We start from the raw sequence: 22,215 nt of genomic DNA, 5'->3' as shown, positions 1-22,215 counted from the left end.
CCCCTTCCAAATGCCTGCCTGCATCTTCTTCAAGTAGGTAAACAAGAAGCTGGCTCAGACACCTCCGTTCTTTTTCCATTCTTATCCTGCACATTGTGATCTTGGCGTGGGTAATCCTACTGGATTGACACACTGCCTCACCCCCAGAAAGTACCTCCTAGAGTGAGTCAGTGTGAAATGATGTCTGTCCCCTCATTCCAGACCAGGTCTTGGGACTAGAGTCCTTGGCAGAACACTGGCCAGCAGCATTCTCCATCACTGCTGACCCACACGCACGGCTAAAGGCCATTTATGTGACTTAATTTGGACAAGTCCAATATAAAATGGTAAATTGAGGCAATTAATTCAGATTCATCTGTTCTTCTTGACTCTTAGACCTTTTTTACCTGAACATGTTAGTTGAAAATGGTGATGGATGCCTGAATTGCCCAGAGAATTACTTGGTTCTCACTTCACTAACAACAGAGCTGTGTCTCCTTGTCAGAGGGCAGATAAGCTATTTCTCCCTTAATGCTCAGAGCAGCTAGACCCTCCCCAAGAGGAGGGAGGTGGAGCGGTGGGAGACTCAGATAGCTCCAGCAGCTTCCGCCCATCCCACTGACAAGTGGATCCCTGTCTTTCGGGCAGGAGCAGCTGTTCTTCTTCACCCCTGTAAATTCTTCCCTTCCTAAAATTCTCCCAGAATTGTGTGTGTGACTTTCTTCATCTCCCAGTCTCTCCTGTCACTTCTCTCCCCCTCACTCTTGCTCTAGTCACCAAACCTAAGCCCTAATCTCCACTTCCTCTGTTAAGGTTGTCTATACTAGTCTACCTCTTCCTTCACATCCTATATAATAAAAGCCCAGGGGCAAAATGACCAGAACCACCAGAAACCAGAACCACCACGGCCCCTTGCTGGGCTGGCCCCACCCCCCAGCAAGCAGTTAAGGGCAATCAGGCAGGTAGATGAGTGGTTAGGGGTGATCAGGTAAGCAGATGAAAGGTTAGGGGTGATCAGGTAGGCAGATGGCCCCCTAACAAGTGGTTAGGGGTGATCAGGTAGGCAGGCGAGGGGTTAGGGGCGATCAGGTAGGCAGGCAGAGCCCTGCGATGGGTCATCTTAAAGAGGGAGACTCAGACCACAGCCTGCAGAGGGTCGTTCGGCAGCTGTGACAGTAGGCACTGGCAGCCATGGATGCTGCAGGGCGGGGCTGGCCCCACTGTGGCTCCTGAGTGGGCATGGTGCCTGCAGTCTGGCCCAGGGCCCAGGGTTGCAGCCTCCCCCTGCTACTTCTGCAGGGCTGGACTGCCACTCCTCCTGCTAGGATGCCTGGGCAGATCCCGGATCCTTCCATGACTGCAGCTCTCTGCCAGGGCTTGGCCTCCTGACCGGACTCCCCAGCTCCGCCCTGACTGCAGAGGAGCTGAAATACGCTGACATCCTGAACATTGGGGCCATGATCACCCCTTTGCACTTCCTGGAGGTGAAACTGGGCAAGAGGCCTCAACCTGTGAAAAGTGAGCTAGATGAGGAAGAGGAGCAGCTCCTGGAAAAGAACAAAGTGGCAGCAGCCCCATGCCGGAACAAGAAGAAGGAGCAGAAGGAGTTTCTGCAGCGGGAATCTGAGTGGCTGGAGCTCATGAATGCGGAGCTGAAAACCCAGATGGAGGGGCAGGAGTGGCAGCAGCTCATCCTGATACTCAACCAGCGTCGCCCCACCTGTATCGTCAGGACCGACAGCGTTAAGACCCCCAACTCCAGAAGACAACCCACTGCTGGAGCAGCTGGAGAAGAAGTGACCATGGGCTGGGAGGAGGAGGAGGAGGAGGAGGAGGAGGAGGAGGAGGAGGAGGAGGAGGAGGAGGAGGGTCTCATAAGGCTCTTCCTTGCTGCATGAAAAACTCTTCAATGAGGCTTAGCACAGCCAGCATCCACCAGGCTTTTTTGTGAAACTCAGATCAGCCATACCAGGGGAAGAAACCCAGGCTGATGAAACCCAGGACCAAGCGCTGAGACCAAAGTAGTCCTGAGGGGTCCTGTTCTGCCTGGGGCCAGGCTTGCAGGAGGCAGGACAGAGGCTCTGGGCCGGAGAGACGCCCAACCAGACAGCTGTGGGCACTTCTCCAGCTTTTCCGCCAGGGCACCCACCCAAAGGACCTCCGAGCAGCCAGGAAAAGCCATGAGTTGCAACCAAAAAATTAGGGTGAGTATGGAACTCAGAGTGAAACTGCACTCTGCCTGCCCCCACCCCTGACCCTGGCCCTGATCCTGATGCAAGGCTAGAGAAGGGCACAGTGCTAGGCCCTGCTGTACCCACCCACCGTGGTCCAGCTCAGTCCTGTCCGGAGTGGCAGCCAAGGCACACCCTCACCGGCCCTGCTGGGGTTGCTGTGGTCACGAGGCACGGGTGCCCTTCCAAAGCACATGCTCACCGAATGTTTACAGACTGGCTGTCCTGGCAGGGCTTTCCACTGCACATGTTTTTTTTTATACTTTCTTTTTTTTTAATACATATTTTTTACAAAAAAGAAGACTTTATACAAGCAATATATAAATGGATTTCTATAATCACTCGATGTGATACAGTATAAATATGCTATGGTTTGTTTGTTATGAACAGATATTCAGCAGTTAGGGCTGTTGTGTGTAACTTCTAAGTACTGCAGTCTCTGGGTGTTGGGGGTGGCAGGGGCGCGGTGCAGTGCATTTCCATTCTGGTAAATCCATAATAGTACTCAGTTCTGTATTGCTCAGTAAACATTATCTTACTTATAAAAAGAAAGAAAGAAAGAAAGAAAGAAGAAAGAAAGAAAGAAAGAAAGAAAGAAAGAAAGAAAGAAAGAAAGAAAGAAAGAAAGAAAAGGGAGGCCCAGGCCAGCCAAGCCATCGCACCCCATGCCTGTTGCTTGCAAAGGGAGGCGACTGGTGGCAGGGGAGGGTGGGCAGTGCTGCACAGATGGCAAGCAGTGGCAGCAGCGGGGAAGGAAAGCCCCATAGGCCCTGATCTCAGGCCAGGCCTAGAGACCCTACCCAAGGGGTCCAGTATTATGAGAGTGTGCAGGCCAGGCTGAGGGACCCCCACCCCCGAGTGCATGAATTTTCATGCACCGGGCCTTTAGTTTTCTTTATCATCTCCACCATTTTGGTACCAAATTGACATGATTTATTTTTGAATTAAGTTATGAGCCATGATTCAGGACCATGTGGAATATGCCACAGTGACTCCCAATGTAGCCTGTGTATTAGCGGTTTCTATGGTCTGTCTGGCCTTTGTGTCATAAGAAATTCCTTTTGGCTCTCCACTTCATAAGACATTGTTCTGTTCTGAGCAATAGCACAGCGTCTTTTTAATTGCTTTTTATGATTGATTCAGTAATAAGATATACTTTTCACTCTGGTACAATTCTTTGGGCTTTATATGTTTGCTTGTTTGTTTTTTGGTTAATCCTCACCTGAGGCTATTTTTCCATTGGTTTTTAGAGAGAGTAGAAGGCATGGGGAGAGTCAGAGAAAGAGAGATATCAATGTGAGAGAGACACATGGATTGGTTGCCTCCTGCACATGCCCTGACCAGGGCCAGGGTTTGAACCTGCAAGCGAGATACATGCCCTTGGCCAGAATTGAACCTGGGACCTTTTAGTCTACAGGCCAACACTCTATCCACTGAGCCAAACCAGCTAGGGCAAATTCTTTGGGGTTTAGAAAAATAAAGTAGTTTAGAATTGGGAAGTATAAATGTTCTGATACATGGACCACCAGCTCACATCATTAGCAAAGAACCTACCAATTCATGCCAATAAAACATAAAGTTATGAAGGGAAGAATATATTTCTTACACCTCAACTACCTGAAAAATGTTACTGGGCCAATTCTAATAATCTTTCCCATTATCACTTAAATATGTATTTGAAATACAACCTCATAATCTAATTGGATATTTTTAAATTGTCGTATTAAATTTTTACTGGTCACAAAGTTGCCTGACATTATTTTCTATTATCTTAGCAGCCAACCAGAGGTTATTCTATACAACTCATTCTATATAGCGCTCCAAAATCAACATTACATAACTAAAGTTACACAGTATAGTTAACTGTGAACTTTCCCTACCCTTTAGTATTTCATCAAAATAATTACCCAGCTATGATTTAGAATATTGGACAGAATGAATAGAGGACAACTTACATTTTCTGCATCGTAAAGTTTTCACTTGTCAGACCACTACTTTTAACAGTGAATGAATTAATTTTACTAGTATTAAGTCTCTGTAAGAAACTTATTCTAAAAAATTAGGTATTTTCATGCAAAGAGAAAGAAGCAGTCTCAATTTAAGTTAGGAGTCAACCTTTCTACCTCAGCTTTATTGAGGTATCCTTGACAAATAAAATTTAAGATAGTGAAAGTGTACAATGTGAAAATTTGCTATATGTATGCATTGAACTAACATATCCATCACCTCATATGTTCACCTTTCTTTTTTTGTCAGAACATTTACATTCTCTGTTCTTAGCAAATTATAATACAGCGTCATCAACTACAGTCATGTTATAAATTAGATCCTCCGAAATAATTCATCTTATAACTGAAAGTTTATTCCCCTTTACTAATATCTTCCCTTATCCCCCATCCCCTGGAAATTAATTTTCTACTCTCTGTTTCTATGAGTTCAACTTTTTTTTTAAAGAAAATATTTCACATAGAAGGGATCCCATGAAGAATTTGTCTGGCTTATTTCACTTAGCATACAATGCCATCCAAGTTCAACTATGTTGTCACAAAGGACAGGACTTCTTTCTATTTAAGGCTGAGTAATATTTTATTATATGTATGCATGTCTTTATCTGCTTTTCCATCGATGGACACATAGGTTGTTTCCATTCCTTGGTTATTGTGAATGATGCTGCAATAGCCACTGGAGTGCAGGTATCTCGTTGAGTTACTGATTTTATTTCCTTTGGATATGTACCCAGAAGTGGAATTTCTGGATCATATGGGAGTTCTATTTTTAACTTCTTGAGGGAAGAAATACTTGATACTATTTTCCACAGTGGCTGTACCAATTTACAACAGTACTCAAGGATTCTCTTTTCTTCATCTCTTTGCTAGCACTTACCTCTTGTCTTTTTTTTATTAGGAGGTGATATCTCATTCTCATTTTATTTTTTTTTCAATTATGGTTTGCATTTAACATTATTTTGTATTAGTTTCAGGCATACATGGAGAATGAACATTCTTTAAACTAAGGAAAGCTACAAGCTGTGAAATTAGGTCACAGTTAATCTTTTGTTAAAAACACGTGGATTTAGATTACACAATTGTGTTAAAGTTATTTAGTAATTTAGAGGACAATTTCTGCAGGTAAACTACCCCCCCCCCCCGCCCCCACCACCCCCAGATCCTCAACAATAAAGAAAAAAAGAGCCTTTGCTGGTTTGACTCAATGGATAGAGCGTCGGCCTGTGGACTGAAGAGTCCCGGGTTTGATTCCAGTCAAGAGCACATGCCCGGGTTGCAGGCTCGATCTCCAGTAGGGGGCGTGCAGGAGGCAGCCTATCAATGATTCTCATCATTGATGTTTCTATCTCTCTCCCCTTCTCCCTTCTTCTCTGAAATAAATAAATATATGTTAAAAAAAAGAAAAATACCTCTTGCACAACAATAGCAAAGAGAAATTACCCAATTTGAAATTACCCATTTTAGATTTGCGTAGATTTAATTTTTAGAAATCAGAATGTATATACACAATGCATTCAAATAACAATTAGGTAACTGGGACTATGAATTTCATTAAGTCAACTCAAAAAGAAACATCCTGGCCCAACTGGATGTATTATAGCGACAGCAGTAGTCGTGGTGACAGAATCCACCGTGGGGCAATTCCCGTTCCTCACCCTGTTGACAAGGACCAGTGGGATTGGCTGCATTTCACAAGTTGACTACCATCAATTTACTTGATGTGAACATGCTACTAAATAGGGCAGACTCTGGAACGCTTGCACAAGTGTTATAGAGTGCAGTGACTATATTTTCCGGAAATGAGGGTCAGCCCTTACCTTTGGTTAAAGCACTTCTGATTGACCTTCTACAGGAAGCATATTCCCACTGAGGAGATGATACTCTGGTCACTAGAATCTGCTAACTGACCACTTATTGAGTAGATGCTGGGCAGTCAACCAGAGAGAAGCCAGCTTTTGTTACTTAAAAGGCCTTCCCCTCATTTTTTTTTTTAAATCCAGGGTTATAGGGCTATTCCTCTCAATATGAGAATATATAAAAATCACAGGTGAGAAAACTCATCATTCCTGAAATGTTGGGACCGCAGAGTCCTGCCCTTTGATGATCTGATAAAAGCTAGTATCCTCTTACTATAAAAGTCTACAAATGTCCAGCAAATAATTCTGCACAGAACTTCACTCTTCAGGTCATGAAGCCCCTGAAACCCATCTATAGAGCCCAACAACTCCTTAGTTAAGGTGTCTACTGTGACAACTAAAGGGTCAGCCTCACACTTTATTCATCTCTGGATCTCCAAACTTCCTAGCTCAGTGACTGGCCTGGAGTAAGTGTTTAGATCCTGTGGGGATATATAATTTACCAGGAGTTGAGGCTGGTGCTATCACCACAGGGAGCTCCAGGGCACCAGTGGGAAACCCTCTAGAAACTCAGTACTCTGGTGTCTGACATCTCCAGAGGACACTCCCACCACTGCCCCCAGTCTAAGCTCTCAGGAGAGAAGGATTCCTCAAGGCTGGCAAGGCGGGGATGCACTGTGAGTGCTGGGCGTGGGTGGCAATCAAGGGCAAGCACAACAGCCCCAACCTGACCACACTGGGCAAGTCATGCATGAGGTCACTGCTGTCAGTGACCATGATCTTAGAATATTAGAATATCATTGTTCTTCATTAAGTACTACAGTTTTTCTAAAAATATATATATTTTTATTGATTTCAGAGAGAAAGAGAGAGGGAGAGACAGAAACATCAATGTTGAGAGAGAATCATTGATAGGCTGCCTCCTGCACGCCCTCACTGGGGATGTGAGGGATCGAACCCACAATACAGGCATGTGCCCTGACCAGGAATCGAACCATGACCTCCTGGTTCACAGGTCGACGCTCAACCACTGAGCCACACCAGCTGGGCAGAAGTACAGTTTCAACTGCTCCTCTCTCACCAGAAAATCTCTGGAGGAGCCAGAGAATCAGTGCACTGAGTCACAGGACCAGAACCAATTATCTTGACAAAACATTTGTGCTTTGGAAAGAATACACCCAGTGGCTTCAAATTTGGTTCCTGCTCCAGCCTTAGAATTAGGTCTTCCTTAGGGTGAGGAGATTGTTGGTGTGTGTGTGTGTGAGTGATAGGAAGTGGGGACAGAGAAGGAGGTCCCAAAGTGATGGGCTCTATCCATGCTTCGAGGGGTGTTCTAAGCGAGGCTTCCTAAAGCCCATGTGACCTGGGACATGACTTTAGCTCTGGTTCAGAGCTGTCAGCATTGGCCCAGAAGACCCTCATCCCTTGCCTTAAAGTGGAGCTGCACCAAGTCATGCAGGCAGGACGTGTCACTGATAGCTCCTGAGTGCAGAGGTCAAGCTTCTGTGAGAATGCCCTGACAGAAAAGGTTCACTTCAAGCACATGCATCAAGAACACAAATGTTGCAAGTCTCACATTATGGACTGGTCCACTCTCCATCTCTTGCCCTTTCCTGGCTTATAGTTACTATATATAGTAAATGGCCAGGGTCAAGGCTGAAAGAAGATGAGCCAAGGGAGAGAAAATCCAGGCTATCCAAACTTTTGGTAAGTGACCCATACTAAGAAAATATTTTCTCATCACAGTATAATACTCACAAATCTATATATAATAGAGACAAAAGTTACCTGAAACAAAAAGGCCCATACTACATGTAATATACTCTGATATTTTCTATTCTGTTCCACTTAGCAAACAAACAAAAAAAGACCACCACCCATTAAACTGATTTCATGAGCCACCAATGGTTGACAATTTGTTTGCAAAACACTGGCTTTTCTTATTGGGTTATATTGAACCTGACAAGTAATTCCACTCCATTTTGAATTCTCCTCTAAAACCATAAAAATATTTTCTATCCATACAAAATTTATATAACATCTAAAACAAATCCTTACAACAATTCTAAACTGAGTTTCACAGCTAGCAAGTGGTGACGTTTAGAGCTATGACCAGTCTGAAGATTCTAAGTCAAGGGCTCTTTCCACTTTATCATGCTGCGTCCATCATCTTATTAGTACATGTCTAGCTTAGTCAACTTGGTTGTACGTGCCTAATGCCGTGCTGGGTGCCCAGGAGGTGCTCAATGACTACCTGATAAGCAGGATGGTATAGTAATCTTGGTCAAAAGCCATGTCCTGGTTTTGACATTGTACTTTAGGACATCTTTATGCTAAAACCTTATATAATACTTAGTAATCTTTCCTTTTATAAGGTATAATTACACTTCATGCATGATATCTAGATCTGTGATATTCTGTGAGCCATTATTTGGTGGGTTGTCACTGGAAACGTTTCCCAAGCTTGTAAGGCTCCTTTGTGGACAGATAGGAGGTACTGAGAGAGGGACACTGGCTCCTACCTGAGCATGGGCTTTCCCCAGAGCTCAGGGAGAGTTCCAGAAACCCCAATGAAAGCACCAGATAGGAAGGTTTTTGTTTCTGCTTGTTTTCCAAGCAGATTGTCTTCCTAAGGCTATAACTTGTTGGCCTGGAATTTACCAGACTCTGACTCAGTGATCAGTGATAAACTATCAAGAATATGTCCCAATCTCTGCTATTTTAGGCCTCTCCAGCTAAATCCAATGTCCTTGGGGAAACACAAACATGCATCTGTCCAAAGGTATATACATATGCGCATGGGGAGGTAGGGTAAGGACAGTAAGACTGAATAGGCACTGGATAATCTGTTGAATGAATAAATGAGTATATGGGTGAAAAAAACCAAAGTGTGAATATATGCTATATATATGTATTTTTTAAAATTAAATCTTTATTGTTCAGATTATTACAGTTGTTCCTCTTTTTCCCCCCCCATAGCTCCCCTCCACCTGGTTCCCACCCTACCCTCTGCCCTTACCCCCCCCACTGTCCTCATCCATAGGTGTACGATTTTTGTCCAGTCTCTTCCCGCACCCCCCACACCCCTTCCCCCCGCCCCCGAGAATAGTCAGTCCACTCCCTTTCTAGGCCCCTGATTCTATTATATTCACCAGTTTATTCTGTTCAGCATATTATTTATTCACTTGATTTTTAGATTCACTTGTTGATAGATGTGTATTTGTTGTTCATAATTTGTAGCTTTACCTTTTTCTTCTTCTTCCTTTTCTTAAAGGATACCTTTCAGCATTTCATATAATGCTGGTTTGGTGGTGATGAACTCCTTTAGCTTTTTCTTATCTGTGAAGCTCTTTTTCTGACCTTCAATTCTGAATGATAGCTTTGCTGGGTAAAGTAATCTTGGTTGTAGGTTCTTGCTATTCATCACTTTGAATATTTCTTGCCACTGCCTTCTGGCCTGCATAGTTTCTGTTGAGAAATCAGATGACAGTCGTATGGGTACTCCCTTGTAAGTAACTGTCTTTCTCTTGCTGCTTTTAAGATTCTCTCTTTGTCTTTTGCTCTTGGCATTTTAATTATGATGTGTCTTGGTGTGGTCCTCTTTGGATTCCTTTTGTTTGGGGTTCTCTGCGCTTCCTGGACTTGTAAGTCTATTTCTTTCACCAGGTAGGGGAAGTTTTCTGTCATTATTTCTTCAAATAAATTTTTAATATCTTGCTCTCTCTCTTCTTCTGGCACCCCCATAATTCGTATGTTGATACGCTTGAAGTTGTCCCAGAGGCTCCTTACACTATCTTCATATTTTTAGAGTCTTTTTTCTTTTTGTTTTTCTGGTTGGGTGTTTTTGGCTTCTTCATATTTCAAATCTTTGATTTGATTTTTGTGATCCTCTAGTCGGCTATTGAAACTCTGTATAATATTCTTTATTTCAGTCAGCGTATGCTTAATTTCTAGTTGGTCCTTTTTCATAACCTCGGGGGTCTCACTAGATTTATTGAGGGTCTTAGTCAATTTATTGGTGGTTTCTAGAAAATTCTTGAAAAACCTTATAAGTGTGGTTTTGAACTCTATATCCAGTAGTTTGCTTTCCTCATTTCTGTCATTTGTGACCTGTTTCTTTGTCTCTGCATTTTTTATGCTTCTCTGTGTTGATAGAGTACTTTCTGTGCTAGGTGTACTATAGGGCCCAGTCACTCAGCCTCTCCAATTACCTGAGGTGGACACTCTTGGTGCACCCCTTTGTGGGGTTTGTGCACAGTCTTGTTGTAGTTAAGCCTTGATTGTTGTAGGTATCACTGGGAGGAATTGACCTCCAGGCCAATTGGCTGTGAGAATCAGCTGTGTCTGCAGTGGGAGAACTTCTATGCTGGAGACACCCTTCTGGGGCAAGACTTGCTTCAGTGGGGCTTTGGTGCTCACTGAGTCTGCCCCCTGAGTGTGTCCCTATGGATCTGAGGAGTTGTAATCTGGATGGTCCCACTCTGACCACTGGGTACACTGGCTCTTGGATCTCTAAGGAGGTGCTAATTTAGCCTCTGCCTGAGGCTACCCAGCAGGAGCTATGGAGAGATCTGCAGATTCCTCTTTGTTTGGAGTTTGGAGGTGCCCAGATGAGGTCCAGCTGGGAAGCAATGCAAGCTGCTGTGGGGCCTTGGGCCTTCTCTTGGAAGTTCTGGGTCTGGCCCAGCTGCAGTTTGTTAGGTAATTTTCAGATTTCAAAGGGCCAGGCCTTTCATATGCAAAAGCCTCTGCACACAGCTTGGGTGGGGCAGGGTCTCAGGGGATCAACAGGGCGTAGCAAGCAGCTATGGCTGCTCCTCAGTCCTATCCTAAGGGGCCCTGTGTCTCAGTGTCCTTGTAATCGCTGCAAGCACCTTTGAGAGAAAGCCACCCTCAAGTTCTGACCAATGCCAGACAGTCCAGTTTCTCCCCGTATGAGTCTGGGTCCCCAGAGACTCGCCTGGAACTGGAGTTCAGAGCAGTTGGGAGCTTGAGACTCCCTCCCAATTGAAAAAAGACAACCGTGTCCTCAGTTGCCAGCCCTTTCCACGTGTGCCTCCGTACCTCTGCACTTTGCTTCCACACCTCCTCTGAGTCTCAGTGTGCTTTTCTTTCCTTCTAGTTGTAGAATTTCCACTCAGCCAGCCTTCCTGTGATTCTGGATGATGTCCGTTTTGTCTTTTAGTTGTATTTTTGAAGTGTTTGTGGGAGGCAACTATTTCCGGTGTTTACCTATGCCACCATCTTGGTTTCTACATATGTATTTTTATATGCACTTATAGGAGGCTCTTTTCTTGTGAGTGCTTGGAAAGGAAAGGACAGGAGGAAAGAGGAGTTGAGGGGAGAAATGGGAAAGTAAGAATGGGGAAAAAAAGAGGGGGGGGGGACATACCTGCTAGGGCAGGAAGAAGGCCCAGCAACTCTGAATGTTGATCACAATCTTTGTTAGTTCTAGAATGATCTTTACCGTACCTATTACCATGTAAACTTTTAGGACTCAAAACATATTTCAGTTGATGGAAAGTTCCCTGTTTGCTAATTCTTCTGGAACCAGTTGTAAAATGTGTTTAATCATCTCAGTGTGTTCTTAGGTAAGGAATGGGAGGAGGCAGTGTCATGTGGCTTCCTAAATCCGGCTTTTGTGTAAGAACTAATCCAGGAAGCCTTCCCTAATATTAAATCAAACAGAACCCCATCTGTAGGAGGAACATAGGTGATGTTGCAATGACAGGACTCACCTTTCAAACTCATGCTTGATAAGGTTTTTGGGAAAAGAGCAGAATTATGTCCAAAAGTCAGGTCAAAAGTCTCTCCACACATTGATTTCCCAATCCAGGACCCATGATATCAAGGAAAACAAAGGCCCTCCCTCAAAATGAAGCCATTAGCAAATATCTCTTTGCTCTCCGGGGTTTTGTGTTCTCTCCCAACACCTTTCTGCATTATCACTTTGTATTGAGATAAGAGTTTAATTTTTCAGGCAAAAGTATTTTGTATTTTGAAATACAAAATATCACTTTGTATTTGGAGACAGAAGAGCCCAGTGGTTCTGAGGGCAGAGCTGAAGGCTGTTGCTACCCTTGTTCATGCGAGAAGCATCAAGATGAAGAGCGCAGCCGCTGATCTGACATTGCTTCTGTCAGCATCTACGTAAGTTACACAACCTCTATATGCCACCTATGCGAAAGGGGGATAAAATAGTTTTATCTCCTAGCAACAAATGAGTTATACAGGTGATGCATTTCAAACAGTGCCTGAATGTAGCAGGCATTCAGTAAGTCCTAGGTATTAATAGGATATGAGAAAAGAAATATATTTTTAAAAAATATATTTCTTGATTTTTTACAGAGAGGAAGGGAGAGGGATAGAGAGTTAGAAACATTGATGAGCGAGAAACATTGATCAGCTGCCTCCTGCACACCCCCTACTGGGGATGTGCCCACAGCCAAGGTACATGCCCTTGACTGGAATCAAACCTGGGACCCTTCAGTCTATAGGCTGACGCTCTATCCACTGAGCCAAACCAGTTAGGGAAAAAGAAACATTTTTAAATGATTTTTTATTGAGTTTTAGAGAGAGGGAAAGTGGAGTGAGAGAGAGAGACATCAATGTGAAATCTGCTGCCTCCTGCACACGCCCCTTACTGGGTATTGAGCCTACAACCCAGGCATGTGCCTGACTGGGAAACCAGCGACCTTTTTAGGCCATCTATGAAGGTACAGAAAAGTAAAACACAGTCCCTCTCCTTAAAGGATTTCAGTTGAAACAGGAGCAGTAAGCTAGGCAGAAATAAAATGATACAATAACACAATCATCATTTATACATAAGGTGAAAAGTATTCGTGTGGTTAGGCATCTTTTGCCAGATAACCAACCGAAAGTCCAGTGAAAGTGTATGATAAGTTTAGTATATTTATGAATGACTGAAATAAATGAAACCCGGCAGGTCTGTTGTGAGTTGTGCTGTGTGTAATATTTGCTGTAGCTGGAGGTGCCAGAGACTTCAAATTTCTGTATGTCTTTGTTTTTGTTTACCCTGTTGTCTTTAGAAATTAAAAAAACAACTCCTCCTTAGAGTCAGGTTTGAAGTTGAGCTGTAATCCACTGTAATGTTAGAGCTCTGTTGGTGGGGTTGGGTTGATGTCGGGAGGGGGTATGATCTATAATTTTATGATTACATCTTAGTGTTTTAGTGAGCCTGGGTCCCTGGGATGTATCCTTCACAAGTGGTTCTTAGACCCCTCCCCTCTTAGGTAAGGGCGAAAAGGTAGAGGGGACTGGAGGCAGGGCAAGGTGCATCTCCCAGGTGGGGGAAGGCTCTGGTTAAACTCTTTTCCCTGGAGAGTAGGGCTTTGCTATGGAGGATGCTCTGGACTTACCCCCTGCTCACTGCCGCAGACTAGATACAGGCATGAATCTAGATTTCTAACAGATCTTTTGAAAAAACACACACACAAGTATTTTTCACAATTATTTTTAATTTAATGTAAATGCATATATTTATCTTGTTAATAGCTGCAGTGTTATTTACAGTGAAGCGAATGGCTCTTAAATGCACAGTTTGGTGAGTTCAGACAAATGCATAATCACTTACCCCCACCAAGCTATAGAACATTTACATCATTCCAGAAAGTTCCCTGGTGACCCTTCCCACTCAGTTCTTGCCCTCCATCAGGCACCCACTCTTCTCACTTCTGTCAGCATAGATGAGCTCTGCCGGTTTTAGAACTTTATATTAATGGAAACACAGTGGGTATTCTTTTGTGTCTGGCTTTTTTTGGCTTAGCCTAATAAGGTTTAAAATTAAAATTTGGGGATTAAAGGAAGTTATCCTAATAGAAAATTCTCATTATCACTAAGGTGACTGAATGCAGAGCAGAAAGAAGGCCCATGTGTAAAAGATCCCTGGTGTGTTCCCACCTCTTGGATACTTGGCCAATAAAGCTGAAGAGGCATTTTAGGTAAGCATTACCAGAACTATCCTGTGGCCAAAGCCCAATTGTCATTGTACCTCCTGAACCCCTTCCTCAACCCCTTTGCACCTTCCTGAACCCCTTCTTGCTTTTGAAATGCATCAGTGAGGAAATAGTTCCTTTCTATACCCTGGGAAGGGATTGTAATATGAAATATTTTTAAATGCTTTTTTAATTGATTTTTAGAGAGGGGAAGGGGAGGGAGAGAGAGAATCATCATGCTTGGTAGCATGATTCTGTTCCTGCCTCAGGACTTAAGAAGAAAACTATGGGATATATTCTCCAATTTAGAAAAAAATGAAATCCCAGCTTAAACATGAAATTCTGAAATAGATTTCTTAGCATCTGTTTCAATAGAAACTAGTCTGAGCAAATATTTTTTTCCTTCCTTAAAACTGTGCTTATGCATATGATGGTGCCGTGGACTGAATTTTTGTGTCCCCCTCCAAATTTATATGTTGAAGCCCTACTCCCCAATGTGATGATATTTGGAGGTGGAGCCTTTGAGAGGTAATGAGGGTTACATGATGTCATGAGGATGGGATACCATGATAGGATTAGTGCTCTTATAAGAAGAGATACTAGAGGGAATGCAGACTGGAGCAGCCTCTTTGGAAAACAGTTTGGAGTTTCCTCAAAAAATTAAAAATGGAACTGCCATTTGACCCAGTGATCCTACTTCTAGGGATATATCTCAAGAACTCAGAAACACCCATCAGAAAGAATATACGCACCCCTATGTTCATAGCAGTGCAATTTACAATAGCTAAGATTTGGAAACAGCCCAAGTGTCCATCAGCAGATGAGTGGATTAAAAAACAGTGGTACATCTATATAATGGAATACTATGCAGCTGTAAAAAAAGAAAGGACACCTACCATTTGCAACAGCATGGATGGACCTAGAGAGCATTATGCTAAGCAAAATAAGCCAATCAGAGAAAGATAAGTATCACATGATCTCACTCATATGTGGAATCTAATGAACAACATAAACTGATGAACAAAACTACACCCAAAGACGTAGAAACATCGAATAGACTGTCAAACCTCAGAGGGAAGGCAGGCGAAGGTAGTGTGTGGTGGGGAGATCAACAAATGAACTCATATGCATATATGCATAACCTATAGACCAGGGGTGGGCAAACTTTTTGACTCGAGGGCCACAATGGGTTCTTAAACTGGACCAGAGGGCCGGGACAAAAGCATGGATGGAGTGTTTGTGTGAACTAATATAAATTCAAAGTAAACATCATTACACAAAAGGGTACGGTCTTTTTTATTTAGTTTTATTCATTTCAAACAGGCCGGATCCGGCCCGCGGGCCGTAGTTTGCCCACGGCTGCTATAGACACAGGCAGTGGGTGGTAAAGGCTTGGCACGGGGGGTGGGGGTGGGGGGCGGAGGGCAATGGGGGGGAAGGGACATATGTAATACTTTCAACAATAAAGATTTATATCTAAAAAAAGAAGAGATACTAGAGGGCTCACTTGCACTCTCTCTCTGGGCACACAAAGAAGTGATATGAGATGTTGGCTGCCTTCAAGCCAAGCAAAGAGGTCTTAAAATGAAACCACCTTGCTGGCATCTTGATCTTGGACTTTCCGGAACTGTGAGAAATAAATGTCTGTGTAAGCCACCCAGTCTGTAGTATTTTGTTACAGCTACCTGAGCTAAGACAGGAAGTAATACGTATTAAGTACTAACTATGTGCGAGGCACTGTGCCACATTTAATCTTTGAAACAAAACTAGGAGGTAGGTATTGGTCGCTCCATTTTGCCAGGGAGGAAATAAAGCTCAACATCACAGAGTTAAAAAGTGAATGCAGATATTATCAAATTTCCCTCCACTTCAAAGAAGCTGCACCAATGTATTCACTCACTTTATGAAAGAATATAGAGTATTGTATGGGTTCCAGGGTATAAACAGTCCTTAGGAACTTGGAGATCTCATCGGTAAGATTCACAGGCTTTGTGTTTAGCATTCTACCATCAATGTAATTCAACTATAATTTCCAATCTGTGTTTCTCAGATTCTCAAGAGAGAGAATAAGATAGGGCTAGTGTGGATCAGGCACTTACAGCTGAACTCTATGGAAAGGAAGAGGGATAAGTTCTGCACGATATCTACTCTTGACCTACTTCCAGATGTTCATTTTAGTCACAGATGCCAGATATGTTAGAGATCATCTTATTCAGTTCCAGTTTTCAGATGATGAAATGTGAGGAAGGTTAAGGCACAGTGTCAGCAGCAATAGTGTAAATCCAGACTCCAAGCCATACTTCCACTTCTGTCCCTTTTCCTCCCATTTCTTTGGATATCATCACCTTTGTCTTGGTTTTTATGACCTCAGATCCATCACAAGAGGCTCTGAACTGGCCTTAAGGATCTCCTCAGCCAATTGATCCTCAATCACCACAGGAGATCTCTTCCAAACAATTATGATTGTGCCATTCTTTTAATTAAACTCAGAATCTACAGTGGTTACCCACTGTCTATAGGCCAGATTCCTCATTATCAATTCTAGTTTGTACACCTGGGAAGGGTTTATAAGAATTTGGAGGGATTTTTTACAACCTTATTTTTCTGAAAATAAGATTAAAGGATTAATTAAATACCAATTGATCTCTGAGGTTACGCTCAAGCTATAGGGTTTTTCAAGACCCTATACCCATTTGGCTTCAAGTTATCTTCCAAGCCTCATATTCTCTAACCCCTTGATATAAGCCCATTTTAATTCCTTCATAAGTTTATATATTTTGACATTAGAAATACATTTTCATATCACTTCATAAAACACAAAGGTCAATATTTATGAGCTCAGGAGCAATGAGGCTTTTTCCTCTCTTCAGACAAATTTATTAATTCAGCTCTTCATGTTCCATAAATTGTCAATGATTTGATACTTCGTTGAAAACATTCATATGCAAATATTCCACTAAGATATAAAATCTACAGACATAAAGAAGTTTATTCAGCTATAATCTTAGAATGAAATACTAAATACAAACAAATGGATAAGACAAGAATATAGAAAAAATCACTTATACTTGAGGAGTTTGATTATATATGCCCCTAGAGATAAAATTTCATTAGAATCACTTTTTCATTTTCTTTTATGTCAAAGTCCTTTCACACAGTACATTGCTTTCTATATAGCTGTTCTTGTTAACACCAACCTTTTCATTCACTTTGTCTTCACAAAGGAAATCTATCTATAATGAGGACACACTTCTCAGAGAATAATGAACACAACTTTGTATTTTCCTTATGATTAAAGGTTATCCCTAACCTTTCCCTTTCTTTCAAGATTATTTATTGAGTGGACATTGAACAAATTGCTGGAAATGCTCCTATACTAACTCAGTGTAGGACATAAGTACAAGGGTGCATGCTCAGGCACATTTGGAGTGGTGGTAAATAGGTAGCTGAGTTCTGTTGGCCTGGAGACAAAAAAGTGTTGCAAGTACATTGTAACTGATGTGTCTTCATATTCTTTCATTATTGCTCAACACATACCCTTTAAACAAATGTTATAATCTCCTACTTATGTCCTTTATTCATTACCAGATGTTCATTCTCTTTAAATTGTCAAAGACAAACCAAAACAAACTTGGAAAATAATAGGCCTATAGTATCCTTCCAATCTCCTACGTGAAGAACTCTAGGCTCTGTAAGGCTAAGTGATTGCCTGGACCCCCAAATATGTGGCTGGTTGAAGTGAGGCTACATTTGTCTTCTTACTCCTAGTAGAGGCCCCTTTCAATATCTTACCTAGTTTTTCCATAAAACAGGAGAGAATTTAGTATTTCTGAGTAGGAATGGAAGTACAGTGAAAAGAAATATATCTGCAATGAAACATATCAGCAACCTTCAAAAAATACGGTGATGGGATTAAGAAGTGCTAACTGGTAGTTACAAAATCAGCATGGGGATGTAAAGCAAAGCATAGGGAAAACAGTCAACAATATTGTGATAACTACATATATGCCAAGTGGGTATTTGAATTATCAGAGGGAACCCAGCACTTTGTACATGGAGTTACGGCTGGCAGGGCCTGGCTTAGCATTTAGCTGATCCTCATTCTCACCAGAACTCCCTTCTAAGCCTGGATAACTTCGCATAATGCTGGAAACCGCTCTACGAAGATCTGCCTCTTGACCTCTGCAGGGCAGCTGGAGGCTTCTGTTGACACCCCTACTCAGTGGAAGGTCAATGCAAATCTGCAAAGCACAATCCCTCTATCACCACCTGCTCTAGGTTGCTTTCTCTCAGATTTAATTGGCTGAAATTTAGTGTCTGTAATAAGAACTCAGGGGTAATATCACACACCTTTGGAATCCCTCCACTGATTATGGGCTGTGCCCTGCAAGTGATAGTAGCAGGATGTGGCCAATTAGGAGTGCAGGGTTTTCTGGGCACTGCCAGGATCTTACAGAGAATGTCGTGCTGTTCACACTCCCGTGGAGCTGGGCTGATTTCACAATGTTTCACACCCTATTGTAATCTACAGCCTGCCTCGGACCCGTTCAAGTGTGCTTTGATGTTTTATGTGCTAAGTTGCCAAAATTTAAGATTTAAACATCAAATGAAGAAATCCACATTTCCCCCTTTTATTCTGTAAGATTTAACATGTTAGTTTTATTTTTAATCTGAACAAAGTGTATTGTGCTGGGATTATGAAAGTGTTTTCCTTTTTTTAATAGTTCACATAATTTGACATTTTTTTCTTCAATGAAAATTTATTATATTTATGACTCAGATAAATGTTTTAAAGAACCCGGCAGGTGTAGCAGGGATTGGTAGGCCTCTGAGGGGCTTCGTGATATTGGATTGTAAGTCACTCCGTCACCTCTACAATGAAGTGATATGCGGACTTCCAGGTTGTTGTCCACATTGAAGTTTACGACGCCAGGAAAGATCTGAATTCATCAGCATTAGAAATGGATCTCTAGGGCAGCGGTTCTCAACCTGTGGGTCGCGACCATCGGAAAACACATATAGCATATCAGATATATTTACATGATGATTCTTTTTTTTTAAATATATTTTATTGATTTTTTACAGAGAGGAAGGGAGAGAGATAGAGAGTTAGAAACATCGATGAGAGAGAAACATCGATCAGCTGCCTCCTGCACATCTCCTACTGGGGATGTGCCCGCAACCCAGGTACATGCCCTTGACCGGAATCGAACCTGTGACCTTTCAGTCCACAGACCGACGCTCTATCCACTGAGCCAAACCGGTTTCGGCTACATGACGATTCTTAACAGTAGCAAAATGACAGTTATGAAGAAGCAATGAAAATAATGTTATGGTTGGGGGTCACCACAACATGAGGAACTGTATTAAAGGGTTGTGGCATTAGGAAGGTTGAGAACCACTGCTCTAGGGCCTGAGGGGTGATTTTGGTATTAGTCTTATTGTAGAAAATACCCAGATTTGGAACCAAAATGCTCCAAGAAATCTCCCCTGGAGGAGTTGAAGGGAAGACAGGTGGTTCTCCCAACGCGGAGGGCCCCGGAGAGGTTATTCACACCCCCCTGGTTTCTGCATTTTCGGTGCTTTCCTCAATGTGACTAACATGCTCTTTGTTCTCTGTTCCAGAGTCAGAGGCAGCTTGCCACGCAGCGCACAGGTTTATAGCTCCGGGCAAAGGTTTCAACAAATACGAACTCTTCACTCCAAAGTCTCCTCGCTGTGTGCTCCTGACCTCAGAACAGTGCATTCCTGTCTGTGGGCTCTAATCCCTGGAGCCTGGGCAGCAGAGGCAGGAGGAGTTCCGAAAGGCCTTCTCATTGCTCTGGAGATAAGGACCAGCGCAGCAGGCCAGTGCTTCCTGGGACACCCATGGACGTTCTCTCTCTTTTTTTTTCAAACTGATAATTGTGTCTGCACTGACACAGGCAGTGTCTGTGATAACTTCCACCTGAGGGGGTAAATGGACAGATCATAACCCAGAGATTTGGTGAAATCACATTTCTTATCTAGGATTAGGTCTGATGATCTGGAAACTGCAAGGAACATAATAAAGTTTCTGATTCCCTATCTGGGATCTGGGTACATGACCTGGGACATAAATCAGAATCTCCCATAGCTGTATTGCCCTTCCCCATGCCCCACCCGTCCCATGAAGATCGGCCACAGGGAAGGTGCTTGAATTCTTTCTGGCCCTAAAGATGTCTCTGAGCAATCTGTTTCTTTAGCATCTCACATATAAGTATGGCAGACACAGCAGAGAAAGCTCACCTGGGGCCCGACTACAGTGCCATCAGACAGACATCCGGATTGACGCCAATGTAAGGACTGAACACATGCCAGTGAGCAGTTTTGTATAGAGCATTCATTTTGGAGTTCAGCCCCAATACTGGTGAAACTCAGTATTATATTTCAATCTGATTTACCACCAGGTCTTGGGCCGGGGTTCAGCTCTGGCGCTAACCTTTGAATGAATCACCTAATCTGGAAAGGGGCCAATTGGCCTATGGAACACATGAAAATGAAACACGATTCCCAGAGTGGGAAAGTATGTCTGCCTTCCAATCTCTGATAAGAGTCCCTGGAAAACTGAAAACCACACAAATGCTAACAATGCCTGGGTTCTTAAGAAGTTCACTGTCTAGTGGGAAAAACAGATAAAAAAAATAAGAATCTTGCCTGGCTGGTGTGACTCAATGGTTGAGCATTGACCTATGAACCAGGAGATCACTGTTGGATTCCCAGTCAGGGCAAATGCCTGGATTGTAGGCTCAATCCTCAGTAGGGGGCGTGCAGGAGGCAGCTGATCAATAATTCCCTCTCATCACTGATTTTTTTCTCTCTCTCTCTCTCTCTCTACCTTCCACTCTGAGGTTAAAAAAAAAAAAAGATTCTCAAAAAAATAATTTAAGTGTTCCTTTGAGTGTATGCCCAGGGTGCTGTCAGAATTCAGAAGAGGGACACCTCATGCAGCCAGACTGTGAGGGCCAGGTAAGGCTGCCACTATGTCGATGATAAGAAATTCAGAGTCAGTTGATGTATCTTGTCTTGAAGATGACACTTGTCCTCCAACTAAGTTAGATTCTTCCCAGAACTGTTCCAAAGCACTTAGCTTTCCTCACAAAAGCTCTATGTATTTATTCATTTGCATCCTCAGTGAATGGAAGAAAGGTCAGAAATACGTCAATGCTTCAGACACAGACCAGTGTCCCTTCTCACCTATGGCCCACTGCCTTGTCTCTGAAATGAGTCCCTGAATTAATATTCCTCCCTAGACACTTTTTTCTTTAGAGAGCCAGTTCTTTCCTGTCTTACAAACTGGGCCCTTACTTAATAATTTTACATAATTCTAAACAGATCTCTATCTAACCACTTAAACAAGCTTTTTAACTCCATGCAACATGATTTCTTCTGGATGATAAAAGCATAATTGCCTTAATGTTTTTTTGGTTTACATTATACAAAATTTTGCCTCACTAGATATTTGCAATTTGCCCTTCCCCGTCTTCTGCATACTTTGCTGAGTTCTGAACAGTACATGCTGAAACAGCATAATCTGACATTAGTATCAGGTCTGGTTTTGTAACTAAGAACCTACAAACATATTCACTTCCTCTAAGGCAGTGGTTCTCAACCTTCTGGCCCTTTAAATACAGTTCCTCATGCTGTGACCCAACTATAAAATTATTTTCATTGCTACTTCATAACTGTAATGTTTCTACTGTTATGAATCATAATGTAAATATCTGATATGCAGGATGGTCTCAGGCGACCCCTGTAAAAGGGTCGTTCGACTGCCAAAGGGGTCGCGACCCACAGGTTGAGAACCGCTGCTCTAAGGTTTTGAGGCCACATGCTCAAAAATGGAAGAATGGGCTCTACCTGGGCTATTTGGAGAGTTTGAGGCCCTAAACGTCAACACCGTCTAATTGCTGTTGATTTCCCATGGCTTAGTACGTCCATCCAGGACAGGGTCTGACCAGCCTGACTCATTACAGAATTAGGCTGGCTCTGTCAGAACTCAGAAGAGGGACACCTCATGCAGCCAGACTGTGAGGGCCAGGGAAGGCTGCCACTATCCCTTTGCCTTTTCTCATTGGCCATGTTGACGTGTCCATTATTCCTCTAGCGAGGCCGAAGGGGCTCGGAAATGACAAGGAGGCCCTTTCCACCCCAGGCTGGGTTATAAAAG

At 42.9% G+C, this 22,215-nt stretch overlaps 1 long non-coding RNA gene and 1 pseudogene across 1 annotated transcript; both read left to right on the top strand.

The window, feature by feature from the left end:
• Positions 1-1,305: 1,305 nt before the first annotated feature.
• On the top strand, positions 1,306-1,779 carry LOC118668758 (annotated as a pseudogene).
• Positions 1,780-11,966: 10,187 nt separating this feature from the next.
• LOC118669480 lies at positions 11,967-20,760 on the top strand. The gene is made up of 3 exons (XR_004971981.1): positions 11,967-12,222; positions 13,933-14,033; positions 19,653-20,760. It is a non-coding gene; the product is annotated as an uncharacterized LOC118669480 (long non-coding RNA).
• The last annotated feature ends 1,455 nt before the right edge of the window (positions 20,761-22,215 follow it).

Source organism: Myotis myotis, unplaced genomic scaffold (assembly GCF_014108235.1).
Source record: "Myotis myotis isolate mMyoMyo1 unplaced genomic scaffold, mMyoMyo1.p scaffold_m19_p_14, whole genome shotgun sequence".
In the NCBI taxonomy this organism is placed as follows: Eukaryota; Metazoa; Chordata; class Mammalia; order Chiroptera; family Vespertilionidae; genus Myotis; species Myotis myotis.
Note: the sequence above shows the minus strand (reverse complement) of the source record. Positions and strands in the feature narration are given on the sequence as shown.